At 42.7% G+C, this 21,062-nt stretch overlaps 1 protein-coding gene and 1 non-coding gene across 2 annotated transcripts in view; both read left to right on the top strand.

Moving 5' to 3' along the window:
- TACR1 (tachykinin receptor 1) overlaps nt 1-21,062 on the top strand; it is a 675,223-nt gene that overhangs the window by 600,199 nt on the left and 53,962 nt on the right. The gene's annotated exons all lie outside the window — the stretch shown is intronic.
- On the top strand, nt 12,992-13,156 carry LOC142461748 (U1 spliceosomal RNA). The gene has a single exon (XR_012786947.1). It is a non-coding gene; the product is annotated as a U1 spliceosomal RNA (small nuclear RNA).

Here is a 21,062-nt window from a genome sequence, read left to right as displayed (position 1 = left end):
TACAAGATGCTGATCATTTGAAATGTGAAATCAAAAATAATCAGAGGAATGATTAAATGATTGATCACCCATAAGAAGAAAAGTTATGCAGTCATTATAGATAACATTGTCCACATATGTTCATTAACCTCAAAGTTAAAGGTTTTTGAGAGGGACAAGGGAGAGGCAGGGGACAGGAAGGGGAGTGCCAACAAACTCAGGGTCAACAGAACAACAAATGATCTGAAGCGATGGAGAGGAGGGCATAGAATACCTGGTGGGGCTTGATGACTACGTGCAATGTAGCTAAGAGGAATTACTGAAACCTGAATGAAGGTCAAACATGATAGTGGGACAAGAGGAAAGTAAGAGAAAATAGAGGAAAGAACTAGGAGGCAAAGGACATTTATAGAGGTCTAAATCCAGGCATATACATATATAAAGATATTTATATATAATGATAGGGATATAGATCAATGTATAATTTGTAATTATACATTGGCTTTGAATCAGCAATGAAACTCTGAGAAGTTCATAAGGACAAATCTATAAATGCAAGACACTGATAATTTGAAAGGTTGTAAAATCAGAAACAAATAAACATAGAGGGTTGATTAAATGATTGATCACCCACAAAAAGACAAGTGATGCAGTCATAAATAACATTGTACACATATCTCCATTAACATGAAAATATATTCATGATATGCTGATCAGTAAATAAAGCAAACTCGAATGCAGTGTGTTTAGAATAATGCCATTTGTGGGTTTTGTAAATGTGCTCTTGTTGTGTACCTTCCAGTTGATTCTGACTTGTTTTGTTGCTAGATGTCAGTCAGATGCTCCCACACATGTAGGCCGCATGTTTAACAGAATGAAACTCTCCTTCATGCTGACACGTAGCAACCCTGTAAGACCGAGTAGAACTTCCTCACGGGGTCTTCAAGGTGGGACTCTTCCTGGCGACCCACGTTTCTCCCACCAACCACCATGCTTTTGGTGAGCGGCTCAGCTCCTAGCCACTGGGCCAGTGGGGCTCTTTTTTGTATCGTGTGTACCTGTGCTTAACGGAGGAAACATCTGGAAATGCACGCAGCGAAAGTCAACGGCTCCCTAGTTTTGTTTCCTTGAAAGTGGAATTATAGGTCATTTAATTTTTTATATCTAATTTCATGAAACTGAATATTCTAAATGAAATATAATTTATTATCTCTCCTGCATCTTAAAAATATCATTAAGTGATTTGCACATTTCATGATAATACTTAACTTTGTCTTCTCTAGCTGCCCTTTGACATTTCCTATTCCGCTCTTTGACTTCATCCATTTTGTCCATTTGCTTCAGCTACTCTATGCTTAAGAGCAAGTTTCAGTCTTCTGGAATCCTTTTTTATCTTTTCCTTCTTTCCTGCCTTTTTAAGGACCTTTTGCCTTTTTCTTGAATGGTAGTCTTGATGTCCTCCCACACTCATAAAATCTTCAGTCACTACTGTTCAATGAATCAAATCTTTTCTTGAGATGTTCTCAAAGTTCAGGTGTGATAGACTGAAAATCATATTTTTGACTCTCAACCTAAACTTCTATGTGAGAAATTGATGGTCTGCTCCACAGTTAGCCCTTGACCTGACTTTAGGTGCTGATAATGAACTTCTCCAATGTCTCTCCCCGCAGATGTAGTCAATTTGCTTTCTGTGCATTCCATCTGAACAAGTCCATGCGTACAGTTGCCGTTTGTGTTCTTGACAAAAAATATTTGCTATGAACAAGTTCTTGGTCTTGAAAAGTTTCATCATGCGATCTCAGCTTCATTTCTAATACCATGCTCATATTTTCCCACTACTGTTACTTCCTCTTTGTTTCCAACTTTTGAATTTGAATTGTCAATAATATCAATGCATCTTGATTGCATGTTTGATCCATTTCAGACAGATGTTGGTAGAAGACTTCAATTTCTTTTTCAGTAGCTTCAGTGATTGGTGCATAAATTTGAATAATAGCTGTGTTGATTGGATTTCGTTGAAAGTGGACAGATAATTCTATCGCAGACAACATTGTACTTCAGGATTGATTTGGCAAGATCCTTTTTGACAATGAATGCAACACCCTTCCTCTTGATTGTGTTATTTCCTGCATAGAAAATCATATGATTTTCTGATTCAAATTGGCCAATACCTGTCCATTTCAGCTCACCAGTGCCAAAGATATCACTCTTTGAATCCCCTTTTCATTTTTGAACACTTCCAATTTTCCTACATTCAAACTCTCACAAGGTCCAATCAATAGCAGATTTTTGTAGTTGTTTTTCCTTACCTGAGACATGTCCCATCAGCCAAGGAAGATGCTGAAGGCTCTACTCCCTCAGCTTCACGCCTTCATGGTGCACCATACTCCAAAGGAAGAGCAACTCCTTAGTCCAGTTTGAGTGCCCTCCCACCCAAGGGGCCAGCCTCTGGCACTGTCTCCAACATTGTTCTACTTTCACTCATTAGGCTTATTAATTACTACCTGACAATTTCTTAAGGTCACACCTAAGGTTTTCAGGGGCTCCTTCTTCTAAAGTGGGGAGCCAAGTCCCTCTGCATTGTCTGTTCTTAGTCTGGAAGCGCTGCTGAAACCTGTTCACTTTGAGTGACCCTGCTGGCATTGGAAACACTGGCGACATAGCTTCCAGCATCACAGCAGCACACAAGCCACTACAATAGAACAAACTGACTGACAAGTAGAGGAAACATTGATGCGGTGTTCCCACTTTCTTTACTTTTAAAACAATCTACCAATAAGTATACATTTTTCTATGACTCGCTAAATATTTAGAAAAGTTTTATTTCAGTCCAAGAAGTCATTTCAAGTATTTCTTTCTTTCCTTCCTCTGTTTCTTGATATTTTTATTCCTTCTCACCTTCCTTCTCACTCACTTTCTGATGGACAGAGACTGTGGCAAACACCAAGGCTATGTTTTAAAAATGATTAAAATACTTTTTATGGTATGCAGATAAAGCATGCAGATAAAGCATGCAGATAGAGCATGCAGATAGAGCATGCAGATAGAGCATGCAGATAGAGCATGCAGATAAAGCATGCAGATAAAGCATGCAGATAAAGCATGCAGATAGAGCATGCAGATAAAGCATGCAGATAGAGCATGCAGATATAGAAATAAGGGCAAAGTCTCGAAACTGAGACTTTAAAGTTTAATTGTGATTCATCTTACTAATTGTTTTGTTCAAATTGTTCTTACATTTAGTTATCATGTCTGTTTCTATTTTTCAATCCTCATTTTCAACCAGTTTTCATTTTTCCAAGATATTCTGGAAGAACAATCAAGTTGTACTCTGACTAATTCAATTTGCTGCTTTGTCCAACGTATTGCTCTTATTCTCTATTTTAATTCAACGACCATGTTTTTAATTATGGTTGTCTCTCTATAGAATGTTGAGCTTATTTAGTGGAGGTTTATTTTTGTTTCTTAAAGACAACGTTTTGTTCCGTATTTCTACATAAATAATTCGCTTCTTTCGAGATGTTTTTTCTTACAGAGCTGTGCTTTAAGGACCACTCCTCACCTCAACAAAGACGGTCACTGACTTGAGGAATATCTTTCTCTGAATCTCAAATTTCTCCTTAATTCCCGTGAATGTCCTTTTCTAGTTATTCTTAAAAGGGGAAAACTATAGTTTCTTTATATGACTTATCACTTCATTTACTTGAAATATTGGTGAACACTTGCTTTATAGCAAATACTATGCTGGAGTTACAACAGTGACCAAGACATATTCCTCATCCTCAAAGCTCTTAGAGTTCAGTAGGCAATTAGATGCGTAAATAAACTTAGAAATACAGTTTTGTGTGCACGACATTGAGAATGAATGCACAATGTCAGGAGAGCCCTGCCTAGGAGTGTAGGTTTGCCAGTGAACAAGGTGGGAAGGGAAAGTAGCAGACTCTATCAGCGTGACTTCCCATCATGGACAGAGCATTGTGTCACAAGGAAGAGATGAGCCGGTCAGGATGCAGTATAGCACTGTTGAAACATACAACTTTCTTCTAGTTCTTTAATGCTTCCTCTCCCCCATGCCATTATCATGACCCCAATTCTACCTTACAAATCCCTCTAGACCAGAGCATGTACATGGGTACAGATAAGAGCTCGCAACACAGGGAATCCAGGACAGATAAACCACTCAGGACCAATAATAAGAGTAGCGAGACCAGAAGGGTATGGGGAAGGTGGAGGGAGAGAGGGGGAACCATTCACAGTGATCTATATCTAACCCCGGGGGAACAGACAACAGAAAAGTGGGTGAAGGGAGACATCGGTCAGTGTAAGACATGACAAAATAATAATAATTTTAAATTATCAAGGGTTCATGAGAAAGAGAGGGTGGGATAGGGAGGGAGGGGGAAAATGAGGAGCTGATACCAAGGGCTGAAGTAGAAAGAAACTGTTTTGAAAATGTTGATGGCAACAAATGTACATATGTGCTTGACATAATGGATGGATGTATGGATTGTGATAAGAGTTGTACAAGCCCCCAACAACATGATTTTTTTTTAATCACAGTTTTAAAAAAGAGAGAGCATTGTGAAAGCAGAGGTGCTTGTACAAGGTAACTGGGAGGCTAGACACTGTATTTATGGAAAAGACGCTTGAAAACATCATTTCAAAAGCGGTGTCCTGACCAGAGGTGGCCAGCGAACACCCTGGGATAGAGGAGAGAAGTTCACGGGACACCGGGAGTCTAGGAATCTAGATGTCAGGGAAGGAATTGGATGGTCTTTCTCTGGGAGGATGAAGTTGCCAGAATGAGACAGTACACAGTTTGGAGAGGGAGGCTTCCAGCCAAAGGGATGATGGCAGAGTGACCGGGAGGTTAAGAGTGGCCCCCACAAAGGAGGAGGGTGGTGTGGCCAGCAGCCTGGCATTTGGCGGGACGGAAAGGACAAGGACCTGAACATGACAAGCTGGAGCAAGGACAACACTTGCCCCATTCTTGAGTCTTAGGAGAGGAGATGTGAGAGAATAGAGGGAGAGAGAAAGAAAAAGCCACTTTTGTTTGAGAAGAGTGTAGGGACTTGCCAGAGTCTGTTTAGCCAAAGGCTAGAAAGAACCGCCCTAAAGACTTTGAGGCTAGAGGGGGGTTAAGTTGATGCAAAACAGAGCAGGATGGTCTGTGTGAAGAAAGTGGGAGCGGTGGACTTAGCTGGTGGGATGAACTCCTAGCGTGACCTAGATTCGTGGCAGTGACCAAGGTTGACAGGGCAGTGTTTCCCGGACCAAACCTGGAAGTCTTTCATCACATGTGACTGGTTCTTGTGCGGATCTGTGGTCACCAAGGGTTGGCAGTTGTTCCTATATATTTCCTCCAGAAATTCCTGCAGGAAAACTATCCCCTTAGACTCCCTCAAACTTTTTTTCTTAGGATTTGAAGATGGTTATCAAGATAAAATCATTTTTTGATGAAAATTTTGAAAAAAAAACAAACAAAAAACCTTCAGTTGCCTTGATGTTGCCCTGGTGGTTTGGGCACTACAATTATTGTGTGGCTCCTCAAATGCTTCAGGAGCCCTGGTGGTACAGCGGTCCAGTGCTTGTCTGCAAACCGAAAGGTCAGAGGTTCAAATTCACCAGACCCTCTGCAGAGGAAGTCTAGAATAGTCTGCTGCCAGAAATACTATGGCCTCAGAAAGTCAATGGTCCTATAAGATCACTGTGAATTGGAATCAAGTCAGTGACAATGGGTTTAAATGCTAAAGAAAAAATTAAATAACAGGAAAATATATGATTTATCTTAGGGTTAAATAAAGAAACAACACTGTAGATACAGTATGGTGGTGGTAACTACGTAAAAAAGTAAACCCAAAGCATACATTTTAAAAAATTACTTCAGTCTTTTATTTGTTGGTAGACACGGATCATTTGAAGTTAATTACCACCACACTTGGCATTTTATGCAGTAAAGGTTCCATGGTTCTTTTTTTATTCATTTTAATAAATCATTTTGGGGGCTTTTAAAGCTTTTAATAACAACTCACGCATCCATTGTATCGAGCACATTTGGACACATGTTGCCATCATCATTTCCAAAACATTTTCTTTCTCCTTGCACCCTTTGTGTCAGCTCCTCTTTTTTCCCCTCCCTCCCCCACCTTGCCTCCCTCATGAATTCCTGCTAATTTATAAATTATTTTAATTTTCATATTGTCATACATTGTTTAATGGAATGAACCAGTCTTTGGTGGGGGGTAGTGAGGCTGTCTTCTGCTCTGCACTGCCATGACTTAATAAGTGTTTTCTGTGATCTATGGAGGCCAGTCATGGTGCCGAGCGGGAGTTCTTACTTTCCATGTTCTGTTCGTGATCCATGCACCCCACATGCAGCCTCTGCCCATCTGTCGTGGGAGAGAGTGGAACCGAACTACACGCGTGTGTTGTTGAGATGCTGAGCGGGTTTCAACAGAGCCTTTGTGTGAATGGATGAGGAAAAAAAAAACTGGCAGTCAACTTAGGAAAACAGCCACTGAAAACCCTTGAACCAGGGACAGACAGAGTTCACTCCACGCCTGGGCTGAGAGGGTGACCTGGGGGCCTGGCTTAGCCCTACATAACCCTAGCTCTTGCCCTTTCTGCCACTGCCCTTGGCTTTCACATGCTGAGTCCCATGGCTTTTCTCATTTATTTTCAAAGCACCCGGTCGGCTCTAATCCTGTGTGTGCTGTTTATTAGGGGAGAGCATGTTTAGCTCCAGTTTCCAAATACGGACATACTGCACAGAACAGAAATAGTTTTACCACCAGCCCCCTAGTGGAGGGGGCGGGGATCAATAAAGCAATGATATTGCTGAAACCCAGACTGGAAAAATTAAATAAAAATTGACACTAGTTATTTTATCTGGTTTCCTGGTTCTCAGACATGTTTTTGCTACTTTGTTTTACTTAGAACTAACGGCTGTGAAGCCTCACTCCCTTTTGTGATTTGCCCACATGCATCAGACCATGAACGATTCATGGGCTCTTTCATTGTGGTCAGAAAGTGCCAACTTCCATTCTTCTCTCTCCAAATGAGCATCGAAGAAGAGAAGCAGGGCCATTCTTTCAAAAATGCAGGCGAGGAGGAAAAGTCGAGAAAGACCAGCTTTAACCTGTGAGGAAATCTGCTTACAGAATGCAGTTCTTCCAGATGCCAGCAGTTTGAATACCTTGTCTGACAGAGAGAAGGGACATGCGGGGAGGAGGTTGACTGACAGAGTGGTGTCTTGAAGGAACTCTGATGAAAAAGGCCTGGGAGCCCAACTGGAGGCAAGCACCATCTTTTTCTAAAAAGAGAGAAGAGTAAGAGTCAGAGTGGAAGTGAACCGTGCCTGTTGGGAGGCCTTCACCTGCTCAGTGAAGCGGGGGGCAAGGTCCTCTTCATCCAAAAGTGAGGGGTTCTGGAGTGCACACCACAGATCATGATGGGGAACGATGAAGCCCCAGCTAGCTGTGACTATAAGCAACCCCCCGAAGTACTGGGTTCTGTAAGAGTTCTTGTGAAAAATAAGCCAAGGGAACACTGCTTGGTTAAAATCCAGAAAGGTGTGCAACAGGGTTGTATCCTCTCACCATCCTTATGCAATCTGCCTGGTGAGCAAATCCTCAGAGAAGCTGGATTACAGGACGGAGAATGTGGCATCAGGATTGGAGAAAGTCTGATTAATAGCCTGTGATATGCAGATGACACAACTTTGCTTGCTGACCATGAGAAAGACTTGAAGCACTTGCTGCTGCTGATCAATAATTGAAGCCTTAACTTAATATGAAGAAGACCAAAATCTTCACAATTGGATGAGAAAAGATTGAAGTTGTCAAGAATTTTGTCTTGCTTCGATCCACATTCAATGCTCACGGAAGCAGTAGTCAAGAGAGTAAAAGGCATGTTGTATTAGATAAATCTGAATGTTCCTTTAAGGACTAAAGTGTGCCTGACCCAAGTCATGATATTCTCCATTGCCTCATGTACATGTGAAAGTTGGATACTGAGTAAGGAAGACCGAAAAAGAATCAATGCATTTGAATTATGGCGCTGGAGAAGAATATAGGCAGTACCATGAACCACTAAAAAGAGAAACCTATCTGTCATGGCAGAAATATGACCAGAGGGTTCCTTAGAGACAAACATGGCGAGACTTCATCTGACATACTTGGGACATGTTGATACAATTGAGAGAGGTTTTATTTGGTATGGCCTACTCTTGAGATGAATTGACAATGTAGATAAGCTAGTTCACTTCTGCTCCTAGATCTGGATCCTGCATCTGGTTCACCGAACTGCTCTTTTGTCACCAGCTGAGCCCAGGGGCCATCACTGGACTACTCACCTTATATTCATTTGGCCTGGCATCCGCCAGCCAAATGGTCTGCCTCATCTTCCTGCTTCCTGTTCATCACCCCTTGCAGCTACATGAGTCAATAGAAGCTTCCATCTGACCCACAGACTTGAGTCAGCCTGAACTTACCCACTTATACAACTGTGTGAGCTACTTCTTGATATGAATCTCTTTCTATATGCACATGCATACCTATATAAGCATCACTGTTTTTTGTTTCTCTAGATAACCTAGCCGAACACAACCTTGTATGGTGGGAAGGTCAACATTATATTGGACAATGAGAAATAAGTCACAGAGAGATTAAATGTTGCAAACACAATTAATAACCAATGGAGCTCAAACTCAAACTTACATCTTCCATATATAAAGCCAGTATATTTTTATGCTACTAGGAATTTTCCAACTGTATACTACATTGTATAGGGATATCTGAGGAGCCTTCTCTAGAGCTGGTTATTATTTAGGGAGACCTGAAGCTCACTGCCATTGACTCAATGCTTTCTTGTAGTGATCCCATAGAACAAGATAGAGCTGCTTCTCTAAGTTTCCGAAACTGTAACCCTTCATGGGAATAGACAGCCCCATTCTTCTCCTGAGGAGAGGCTGCTGACAACCCAACGTGTAGCCATCATGGCACCAGGGCTCCTCAGGGAGAGTGGAAGCATCCTGTCTTGTCCCTCCCAGCTTCAACTACAGTGTTGGCATTCCTTTCAGACATCTCGCTCTCTACGTCAACTCATCAACTCAACCATCCAAAGTTTTTAGAGAGCAACATAGGCCAAGATGGTGGCCAGTGAAAGGGAGAGGTGATTCGTGGATTTTGTAATCAATTGTGCTTCTTCAGCGGTGAGAAGAGTCTTTAACAGTCCCTGCATGGGAGGAAGTTTCACAGATGACAAATACAGGACCTTATGTACAACCTTTCCTTCTGTTCCACTCATCTCCTGGACTCTACACTCTACAAGCTATCAGAAAAATGATCAGCAGAACAAATTAATGCAAACACTCAAGTTCCTAACACCGTAAAAGTTTATTTAGTACTCACCGTATTAGTCTCACACAGCCACCAGGGTCTTGCTCCTCAAACTCAGGAACCAGAGAAAGAGATCTCTACCATCTTGTCTCTGAACCACCTGAAGTGCTTCCAACGGCACCACAGAACAGAGAGGGACAGGAGAGGCACCCTAACAGTCCTTGACTGGAGATGACGCCTCGTGTCTGTTTACCTTCCATTTACCAGCGTTCACTGATGAGCAAGGAGGCCAAGTGATAAGGTTGTATTCCACGGGTAGCAACAGGGGTTGGGTGAGCACCAGTTGGAGTCACATACACACATTTCTGAAATTCTGCCCGATCTTGAAAGGTGAGTGCAAGTGATACCACTATCATTATGACGACCCAGAGCAGCACCATGGTGCCACGAGCACCACCGTTCCCTCGCCCGCTATCACCAGTCCACCCACGATAACATTTCTGCCATCACCATTGCTCTTGCTCTCACTTCTAGCATTTCCAGTGCTACTGCCACAAACCCAGCCACCATCGCCATGGCCACACTGCCACCAAAAGTATTCCACCACAACCTTGCAGAGACTTCTCCACAAATGTCTCCGACAGTCACAAACTAGGTGGGCCTGACATACTGTGTTTACTTTGAGAGGCCAGCCAGTAGGCCACTTCAGAGTGCTCTGTGGTCACTCCTTTCAGGGAGCACTCCACCTAGTAATGGGTAATTTTGTACCAAACAGAAAAAATAAGGAAATGGAAGCTTCGGTTTGGTTTTCTGAATATTTTATCCAACGAAATGTCATCATCTGCTTCTCCTTATTTTAATTTAAAGAACACAGATTGACTGCTTAATTTTGACCATGAATAATTAATGCTTTAATTTTCTTGTTTATTCAATCCTGACATTTGGAAAGCTATAGAATATTTTCTCTATTATTACCAGCATTGTCATTTTCCATCGAAAGTGTGTTTTAAGGATCTACTTGTCCGTGGTGCTCTCCAGATGTGATTCAGAAATGTTCAGACATCTCTTTGCCATTGAGTTGATTCTGACTCGCAGCGACCATAGGGGACAGGGTAGAACTGCCTCTGTGAGGCACACTGGGGAGTTCAAGCTGCAGACCTTGTGGTTAGTAGCCCTACTGCTAGAAGTTAAAATAACTGAATTAGAAGTTAGAAGCTCTGGATTCTAGCTCTGAATTGGCCTCCAATGGACTACAAAACTGATCTAAATGTCTGCCTCTCTACCTGTTTCCTTTTTTTAGTGGGGGGGGCGCATAATGAACTAGATAATTTCTGAGCTCTCTAGAAATTCTGTCAATGTTTTAAAGCAGCCACTTTCAGCCTGACCTTATTATCCCACTGATATCTCCATTCGAGTTTCCTCAAAAGGAAAGTCATTAAATTTCCAATTAAAATGCCAAAAATATAGAGTTTTAATTTTTATATGCCAAATAGTCCATACAGTGGGTTCCTGTTATGTTACAAATCAAACAGAAAGCTCTGGTTCCAGCTCTGCCGTTACTGCCCCATCAAACATAGGGCAGGGTGGATAGTTGAGGATGCTGGAAACGAACACTCTAATTGGCTCTTCCTATATATATGTATTTCCAATATAAATATATTTATCTAAATTATGAATATTTTTGTCCTGGCCATTTTTGTTTGTTTGTTGCTTTCTTATTTTAATTTTAAAAATCATTTTATTGGGGGCTTATACAACTCTTATCACAATCCATACATACATCCATTGTGTCAAGTACATTTGTACATATGTTGCCATGATAATTTTCAAAGCATTTTCTTTCTACTTGAGCCCTTGGTATCACCTCCTCGTTTTTCCCCTCCCTCGCCCTTCCTCCCTCATGAACCCTTGATAATTTATAAATTATTATTATTTTTTCATGTCTTGCACTCTCTGAAATCTCCCTTTACCCCCTTTTCTGTTGTCCATCCCCCTGGGAGGGGGTTATAGGTAGGTCATTGTGATCGGCTCCCCCTTTCTTCCCCCACCTTCCTCTTATCCTCTTGGTATGGCTACTCTCAATATTGGTCCCAAGAAGTTTATCTGTCCTGTATTCCCTGTGTTTCCAGCTCTTATCTGTACTCATGTACATGCTCTGGTCTAGCTGGATGTGTAAGGTAGAATTGGGGTCATGATAGTGGGGGTGAGGAAGCATTAAAGAACCAGAGGAAACCTGTATGTTTCATTAGTGCGATACTGCACCCTGACTGGCCTGTCATCTCCCCACGACCCTTCTGTAAGGGGATGTCCAGTTGCTTACAGATTGGATTTGGGCCTCCATGCCACTCTCCCCACCTCATTCACATTATGATTTTTTGCTCTGGGTCTTTGATTCCTGATACCTGATCCCATTGACACCTCATGATCACACAGACTGATGTACTTCTTCCATGTGGGCTTTATTGCTTTTCAAGCTAGATGGCCACTTGTTTATCTTCAAGTTTTTAAGACCCCAGATGCTATATCTTTTGATAGCCGGCCAACGTCAGCTTTCTTCACCACATTTGCTTATGTATCCACTTTGTCTTCAGCGATCATGTCGGGAACATAAGCATCTCAGAGTGCTAGATTATTAAAACAAAATGTTCTTGAATTGAGGGAGTACTTGGGTAGAGACCCAATGTCTCTGGGCATGCAACAGAGCAGCAAGGGGAGCAGAGCAATGAAGTTCCCAGGGAACACCAAAAATAAACTGTGGGGCCGGGGCATAGCATCCCATCAGACTAGAGTGGAAAACACAGGTAAAGGACAACAAGTGGATCTTGAACTATTAATAGACTTTTCTTTTTTGTTGTTGGTGGTGGTCTTTTGTGGTTGTAGCTATTGTTTTATTTTCTCTTGTTGCTTTGTTTTGCTTGGTCTTGTATTTGTGCATATTGTTATCTCTGCATGTCTATCTGGATGGGATAGGGAGGATAAACAAGCCAGAAGAGAGAACAATGGGACGACAGTTCCAGGGGAACATGGAGGGGGGGGGTGGGGAAATGAACAAGTTGGTGTTAAGAAACCCAGGGACAAGAGAACAACAAGTGACTGAAAATCAATGGCGAAGAGAATTTAGGAGGTCTGGTAGGGCTTGATCAAGGGCAATGTAACCAAGAGGAATTACTGAAACCCAAGTGAAGGCTGAACATGTTAGTGGGACAAGGGGAAACTAAAAGGAAATACAAGAAAAAGCTAGGAGACAATGGGCATTTATTGAGATCTAAATAAGGTATGTACATATGTAAATATATTTATATATGGCCATGGGAAAATAGATCTATGTACATATATTTATAGCTTTAGTGTTAAGGGAGCAGATGGACATTGGGCTCTTCTTTCAATAGCCATTAAGGTTTGGGATCACAGTACCCCCTTCCTATCAATAGCCGTTAAGGTTTGGGATTGCAGTACCCCCTTCCTAGCTCTTCCTTTCTGCCTCTCACTAGCACAATTTTGAATCTGTTGAGAACTCCGGAGGAAGATTAGCTGTAGATCAGTTTTTAAGTGCTCCAAGTTTATGGAGGGATAAGATCTAGCTAAGCGAATAAAGCTTACAGCTGTCACTAACAAAACCCTTCCGAAATCGATGGGATCCTCTCAGCATAGAAACTGTGAAAGAATGGAAAGTTATACTTACCTGGCAGGGGAGACACCATGATCACGAAGGTGGTTTTCCCAGGGTGAGGCTCACCCATTGCACTCCGGGTGTGCTGACCCCTGCGATTTCCCCAAATGTGGGAAACTCGACTGCATAATTTGTGGTAGTGGGGGGACTGCGTTAGCACTATCCCCTAAAAAAAAAGAACGGAAAGTTGAAACGCTGCAGTGTTCATATAAATCCTTTCTCTGCTCTGTGGAAAATCATATGGCGAAGAATGGAGGATTCATTTGAGGACTGGGAGGAAATCAGAATTAAATGCCTGAAAAGGATATGGTGGTGGCATCTGACCTCAAAAGGAGGAAGATGAATCCAGCTCCACATCAGCCCAAATCCAGTCCCAGGGGCAGAGGGCAGACACGGCTCTCCTCTCGGTGCTCCTTTGCTGACTCCGACACCAACTGCCCCCTCCCCCCCCCATGAACTCTGCTTCTCAGCTCAGTTCTCATAATTCATTGCAGCGACCACAGGGAATTCAAAGGGTGTACTGATAATTATGAGCTTTATCAGGGAAGTTAACCAGTTACAATTCAGAATCAGAAATACTTAATACACGCAGTTCTTCAGTCACGACAACCTCTTCCCAGCCACGCTCACAGGCAGGCCTCTTCTGGACCTTGGTCTCTCAGCCACTTGGCCCCTTGGGCTGCGCCTTGCTAGGGAATCGTTACTAAGCTCCTTTAGAGCTGTCACAAACTGCCCACAGGGACTCGGCTGCACTCATTCTGTTTCATACTCTGGCTCTTGGCTCTGTTGCTCTCATCCTCTATGATGTCTCTGTCACTTCTCTGGTGCCACTAATTCCTATCCCTGGACCAAGCAGGTGTGATGTGCAGGGATCTCAGGGTCCAAGAACACGTTTCACTCCTGGATTGCCTTGCTTGATGGTAGTGAGGCTTCCTGCTTCTGGAATGGCTTTCTTTATTCCTGGCAGGATGGGTCCCGTGGACTGGCAGAAAAACACACAAATCAATCTTTGAAGGAATATAGCTAGCAGGTCCTTTGAAGTGAGGGTGGTGAGACTGCATTTCATGTTCTTTGGACATGTTATCAAGAGAGACCGGTCTGTGGAAAGGAAGACAGCACCATGCTTGGTGAAGTAGAAGGGCAACAAACGGGAAAAGGGCACTCAAGGATGGATTGACACAGTGGCTGTAAAAGTGGCTCAGACGTAGCAACCACTGCCTGGGCATACGGTCTCTATGCATCCCAAGTGACTCGGCAGCAGACACCTAGCAAGAGCAGGAGCAGGAAGGCCAGAGGAAACCACCCCTGAGTTAGCGTCCCAAGGTTATCCCTTGCTTTGAACCCTGGTAACAACTGACTCACAGCAGTCAACTCTCCTTTGCCCCTTCGCTGATCCCGATCCATCAGGGGAAGAGTCAATACATCCAATCTGGGTGGTTCCAGTGGATCTTTTAATGAGAGCAACTATGGCTGGAAGAGTGGTTTAAAATTATAATTCACTGCATGTACCAAAATGCCCCTATGCCAATTCGTGAAGTAGCTGGGAAAGGCAAGAGGTCAATGCTTGACTACTAGCCAAAAGGTTGGCAGTGTCAATCCACTGAAAGGCATCATCTTGGACGACAGGCCTGGCAGCCTGCACCTTCAAAGTCAGAGTCATGAAAACCCTACTGGAGTCTCCATGAGTCAGAATTGACTCAACAGCCACTAACAATCAAACTGTAAAAGTGAAACTGCAGTGTGCACCTCCCCCATCACCTCAGCCGATCTCCTTTGCCGTCTTCCAGGGATCCGCCATCAGGTGCGCAGCTGTGTTTTCCCGGTGTCATGTTTCCTGTCCGTGGTGTGAGTGACTACTCACTGAGGTATTATAAATGATTTTGATTTTTCTACACATAAAATGAATTTTGCCTGCACATGATGGGTAGTGAACCAAAAATTGACCTCTTTCATGCTTAATGCCATGTCTTCACTTTCAGCAGCCCCAGATGGTTTCCATGTCCTCTTCTACGTGCAGTTGAGCTCCTGTAATTCTCCAAAGAACCTTTGAAACCAAGGTGATCAGGCGGGTGCAGCAGTTTCAGGCAGTCAGTCCTCAAAGGGCGAGTTGAGAGGTGAGACTGGGCCCATGCGCCAGGTTATAGAGAGCACCACATGGAGTAGAGCTCTCTTCCTTTGGTCGAGCAGTTCTTAGCGGTCTCAGCGCTGGACATTCGTTTCCCAACCCCCAAGGGTTGTCGTAGGTTGGATTAGTAGAGGAATTGTGATAAGAGCCAGATTTTTCACTGGGAAGAATGATTGGTGAGCTCTGGTTGATAATTATGTGGTTGTCAGGTGTCACGGAGTTGGTTCCACAGAACCCAACACTGCTCAGATGTGGGCCGTCTTCATAATGCTTGTTATGTCTGGGACAATTGTTGCAGTCCTTGTGTCCATCCATCTCATCGAGGGTCTTCCTCTTTTCTTCTGCCCTTCTATTTCACCAAACATGTTCTTTTGCAGGAATCGGCTCTCCTGATAACATGTCCAAAGTCTTGTTCACCTTGCTTGTATGGAGCATTCTGGTTATATTTATCCAAGACAGACTGGTCTTAACACTCCACAGTGCTTTCAATATTCGACACCAGCACCTTCATTCAAATGCTTCAATGCGTCTGTGGTCTTTCTTATTCAGTTTCCAACTTCCGCCTGCATGGGAAACAACGGAAAGTATCATGGCTTGGGTGGGGGCGCACCTTAGTCCTCAAAGTGACACCCTTGCTCTTCAACACTGTAAAGAGATCTTGTGCAGCAGATTTACACAATCCAAGGAGCCATTTGATCTCTTGACTGTTGCTTCAATGAACATTGATTGTGAATCCAGGCAAGTAAAATCCTTGAAGACTGCCACCTTTTCTCCATTTATCATGAAGATTTTGGTCTTCTTTACGTCGATTCAAATGCAGACTGAAGGCTGCCGTCCTTGATCTTCATCAGCTAGTGCTTCAAGGGATCCTGGTTTTCAGCAAGCCAGGTTGTACCTTCTGCTGATCATAGGGTATTAGTAAGCCTTAATCCAACCCTGATGCCATGTTCTTCTTCCTCTAGTTCAGCTTCTCTGGCTATTTGCTTATCATACAGTTTGAGTAAGTATGATAAAAGGATACAACCTTGACACACGTGTTTCTTGACGTCATACATGCAATATTCACTTTTTCTGTTCAAATGACAGGCTGTCTCTTGATCTGTGTACAGGTTCCACATGAAAGCAATTAAGAAAATCTTAAATTTTTCTCAATGCTATCCACAGCTGGTAATGATCCACCCAGTTGAATGCCTTTGCATTCAATAAAACACAAGTGAACATTTTTCTAGCATTCTCTGTTTTCAGCCAAGGTCCATTTGACATCATCAATGATATCCCTTTTTTTCATGCCCTCTTCTGAATCTGGCCTGAATTTGAGGCAGCTCAAATCTTCAGTAAAAATGTACTTGCATGTGATATTAATGATGTTCTGTAATTTTAGTATTCTGCTGCGTCACCTTTCTTTGGAATGGATAACAATATGACTCTCTTCCCGTCAATTGGCCAGTCTTTCAAATGTCTTGGCATAGACTAGTGAGTGCTTCCAGTGTTTCATCAGTGTGCAGAAACTTTTCAATTCATATTCCGTCAATTCCTGGAGCCTTGTTTTTTTTGTGTGTGTGTTTGTTGCTGTTTTTGGCTAATGACTTCAGTACAGCTTGAACTTCTTCCTTCAGTACAATTGTTTGTGAACATAGTTGGTTCAAAATTCTGAACAGGGTGGGGTTCAGTTCCTGAGCTACTTTGATCTAGAATAGATTATCGCAATTCATCTGTAACTATTCTGAAAATTAGATGAAAATATCTCAGTGTTCTTTTCATTTCACCTCTCTCTGTCTTGATGATTCCTCTAAGTTACCCAGAGAAGACTTTAATAGTGATGATGATGATGATGTACAAGGAAAATCATTTCTATTATTTGTAACCCCAGCTATTTCTCAAAGAAAGTAAGTCTTGTTAACGGAACAGGGACTTTGTTTTCTGGGCCATATAATGAGTTGGAGATCTGCGTTTGGAGATTAGAGTTGGTGACATTACACTCTTCCAAATCAATTCAACGTTTCGTTACGATCATTTAATGAACGTCTGGAATGTGCCTAGGTTTGTCATGTGTATCCATGAGTGATATAAACCAAATATCAGGTAGAGTATGTTGTTAGGGGCTATTGAGTCAGCTCCCACTCATAGCGATGCTCTGTAGAAGAGAAGGAAGCATTGCCTGGTCATTGTTGTTGCTCTTGAGCCCATTATTGTGGCCACTGTGTCAATCCTCCTCCTTGAGAGACTTCCTCTGTTTGGCTATCATATAGAAGGAGGAAATGGATGGACAGAGTCTTTGAAGTGAGACACTTAAAGATAGAATCCTAAAGTCTCCCTAAAAGAGTCACTTAGACAAATATTCCCCAAAACGTTTCTGAGTGTTAGATGATAGTAGCTCTCTTAATGTGCTACAGTAATATGGCTGGGCATTATTCTGAGCGAAATAAGTCAATCGCAAAAGGACACATGTTCTATGACACCACTTGTATGAAAAGGCTAGAACAGGCAAATATGTGCAGAACAAGTTTCTCAGTGGTTACCAAGGATATGAGGGGTGGGAGGAAGTTATAGCTTATGGATCATTGAGTTCCTGTTTATGGTGATAGAAAACTTTCATTGATTAAGGGAAAGCCAATTAGCATAATAGATGTCTATAAGTTGCACACCTAGAAAAAGTTGAATTGACAAGTGTGTAATAGATATTTCTACAATCAAGACAACACAAAGAACAGCTGTTTAGGTGACTAGGCGCTAGCAAACACTCTAGAAGCTTGGTCTCTTGGTTTGTAACTTTGGGGTCATGGTTTCACAAAAGCATTCATTGGTCTAGTGTATGTCTGTTGTCCTAGTTTACTGTGCAATGCCCAGGCAGGGGTCTTCAAAACATCATTTGACCCTCAAGATCCATCTGGCTCTGTTTGCCTGAAGCAAAGGAGGACAAAGGTCAAACTAGGAATGGGAAGAGGTAACTGAAGGTGTGGCAAATTATGAATAAGGTCCCAAACTCTGAGATCATCCTTAAACCTTCATTTAAGCTAAAAATATCCCCGAAGTCATCTTTAAACCAAACAGTAGTTTAGCTTAATCAATGAGGAATGTGTGCCTTGAGAGCACTGTGCTTTTTGTAAGAATCAAACTGGGATCAAACTGACCACAGCCACTCTAAAGGTAAGTTAATTTCCTGAGAAACTCGTCTCAGAAAATATCAGTGAAAATGGCTGCACAACTTAAAAAATGTAGCCAGTGTCATTGAATCGTAGATAAAGAAATAATAATAATAATGAACACTAGTAATTCTTCATGAGCTCTTTGGAAACAATGTTGGTAAAGGGTCTCGAGGACATTTATGAATGGGAACTGTCATTGTCATTATTAGCCACGGACCCCTGCTACCACAGTGCTCATGACTCTCAGAATGTAGACTTTGATGAGGTCTTGTATATCACACTTTACCTCTTTATTTGTACAATTGGGAGAACGGGGCCAAGAACATTGAGTAATGTTCTCAAAGTCACCCTTGAGGAAGGGCAGAGTTAGGAACTCAACTTCAGGGGCAGATTATTTTTCCACCTTCAAACACCTAAGAAAGGAAGGTTGACAAGAAGGGATTCTATCAAGCACCAATATGTGTGGCTCCGATCATTGACTACGGGAGCATTAAGAAGGGAGAAGAAGCGATGCAAATAGCCGGAAGCAGGAGATAAGATTGGGATCTGACTGGCGATGGAGGGGCGGGTAGCATGCAGCCTGCAGAGGGGATGGCGGCCGCTTTTCCAGACAGGGTAAGTAAGGAGCAGTGGAGGTTCCTGGAAGTGGTCTCTTTCCCCACCTGTGACCAGGGGCAACCCCGTCGAAGAGATGGCAGTTAGAACAAGCAGGAGTCCTCGGTCACAATCTGAACCTGAACCACACACTTGGCTCTTCCAAGAGAATCGTTTGGAGATATTGGTGATTCTCTAAAGGAGTGCCAGCAGTGGTCATCTCGGCGGTGTGTGCCTTTCACATTGGCAAGGAGTCGAGCGAGGAGGAACTGATCTAAAGTTATTGGAAAGATATGAAGCCCACAACAAGCCTGACAGTCTAGAGGAGTTGTTTGAATTTAATAAGACAGAACTGTCCTGAAAACTGTGAGGTTCTGCATGATAGTCAGAATTCTAATGCACAGGTTTGCATGGGGAAACTGCTTACACCCCAGGGCCTTTGCACCTGCATTTCCAGTCACCTCGACTGCTTTCCCCCATATCCTTGGAGGGCAGACCTCTCCCTCTGCATTCAGACAGCAGCTAGCATGTGCCCATGCAGTGAGTGCTCTGCTTCCATGCTCCCTAATGTCATGCCCAGCACCTACATGTGTCCTGTTTCCTTCATCACACTCCTGCCAGCTGCAGTGGTCTTGTGTATTCATTGTTTGTGTTCCTTTGATCACTGCCACTCCTATTGGAATATAAAACCAATCACAGAATTAACTCTTTTACTTGTTCAAGGAAAAGTCAGTGTTCAAGAAATACTTCTTGAATTAATCAATGCATTAATGAAGTATCATGTAAATAAAATACATTAAAGCTAATTGGACATCAAAAGAACTGCTTTCCACTATATATATATATATAAATCTATCTAAAAATTATCTGAATTTTCAGTTATTTTATTGTTTTACCTTAACAGCAGTTGTGCTCAGGAAATAAAAACCCCACTACAACCTGGGGTGCACACATGCAATTCATTCTAATAGTCACCTTACCAGACTTTTGTTTATAGTCATCCATTCGAACAGCATTGAGCGGGCATCTACTAAGGACCTTGGTGATACTGTTGAGCAACCATTGAACTTCTAACCACAAAATTCGAGGTTCAAAATTACCAGCTGCTCTTCTGTCTGTTCCCATAAAGATCTGCTATTTCAGAATATCTATATAGAGTGGCTGTGAGTCAGCATCATCTCAATGGCAGTGGGTACTATGTGCCAGGTCTTACTTATATACTAGGAAATTAATGAAACAGATAAACTCACTGTCCTAATAAAGTACATATTCTACTAGTTAGAGAAGAAGGCAATACGCCAGCAAGTAAAGCATTTATTATGTCAGATAATAAAATAATAAAATGGTCAGATGATAGGAAAAATAAAGCAAGGAAAGGAGATAGGGAGTCTGGTGTTTAAGATTGCTGTTGGAAGTAGTGGGAACAGGGAAAATGTCATTGATGAGCTACACTTGCAACAGAACCTATGAGGAGGTACCGGCTAACCAAGGAGGTACCAGCTAACCATGTTCATGGCCGGAGGAATGGTAATCCAGGCCGGGGAAAGAACACATGCAAAGTCCAGAGGAAGAGGTGTCCTTGGCACAAAGAAGCAGCACGAGTGGAATGCAAGGAGGAAGGGGAGAGATGGGTCAGGGAGGAGCAGCTCACGAAGGGTTTTGAGGACATTTATGCGGATCCCTCATCATGAGCGAGTGAGTCATCAGAGGAGAAATGAATTACTATGTTTCAACGAAATCACTCTGCATGCAGCATGGAGATACAGGCGTGAGGCCAGAGGCTAGGAGAACACGGCACTGCTGCTAGGTCAAGATGGCAGTGGCCTTGGCCAGAGTGCAGTCCCTGGCAGTGGGGAGGACTGGTCTGATTCTCCATACATTTTTGACGGTAGAGCGGACAAAGGTTGCTGATTCATTAGGTATGGTGGTTGAAAGCAAACCTGGAGAAGAGGTTGAGTACAAGACTTTGGCTTGAGAAAGTCAAAAGGTGGCTTGATGAGCTCAACTCAGACAAGGGCTAAAGAATGGCTTAGGCAGCCCATTGATCGCATGTCAAGGAAAACCCTGTGTCCCAACAAAGAACAAAGGTCTTATTCAAGATTTATTTCCTCCTTCCCCTATATCGTCATGCCCCTCCTTCCCTTTCCGCTCCACTCCCCTCCTCATCCTTTCCCCTTTCCTGTCTCTCTCTCTCTCTCTTTCTCTCCCAG

This window comes from Tenrec ecaudatus, chromosome 11, assembly GCF_050624435.1.
Source record: "Tenrec ecaudatus isolate mTenEca1 chromosome 11, mTenEca1.hap1, whole genome shotgun sequence".
NCBI lineage: Eukaryota > Metazoa > Chordata > Mammalia > Afrosoricida > Tenrecidae > Tenrec > Tenrec ecaudatus.
The sequence above is the reverse complement of the archived record's forward strand: the minus strand, read 5'-3'. Positions and strand labels throughout refer to the sequence as shown.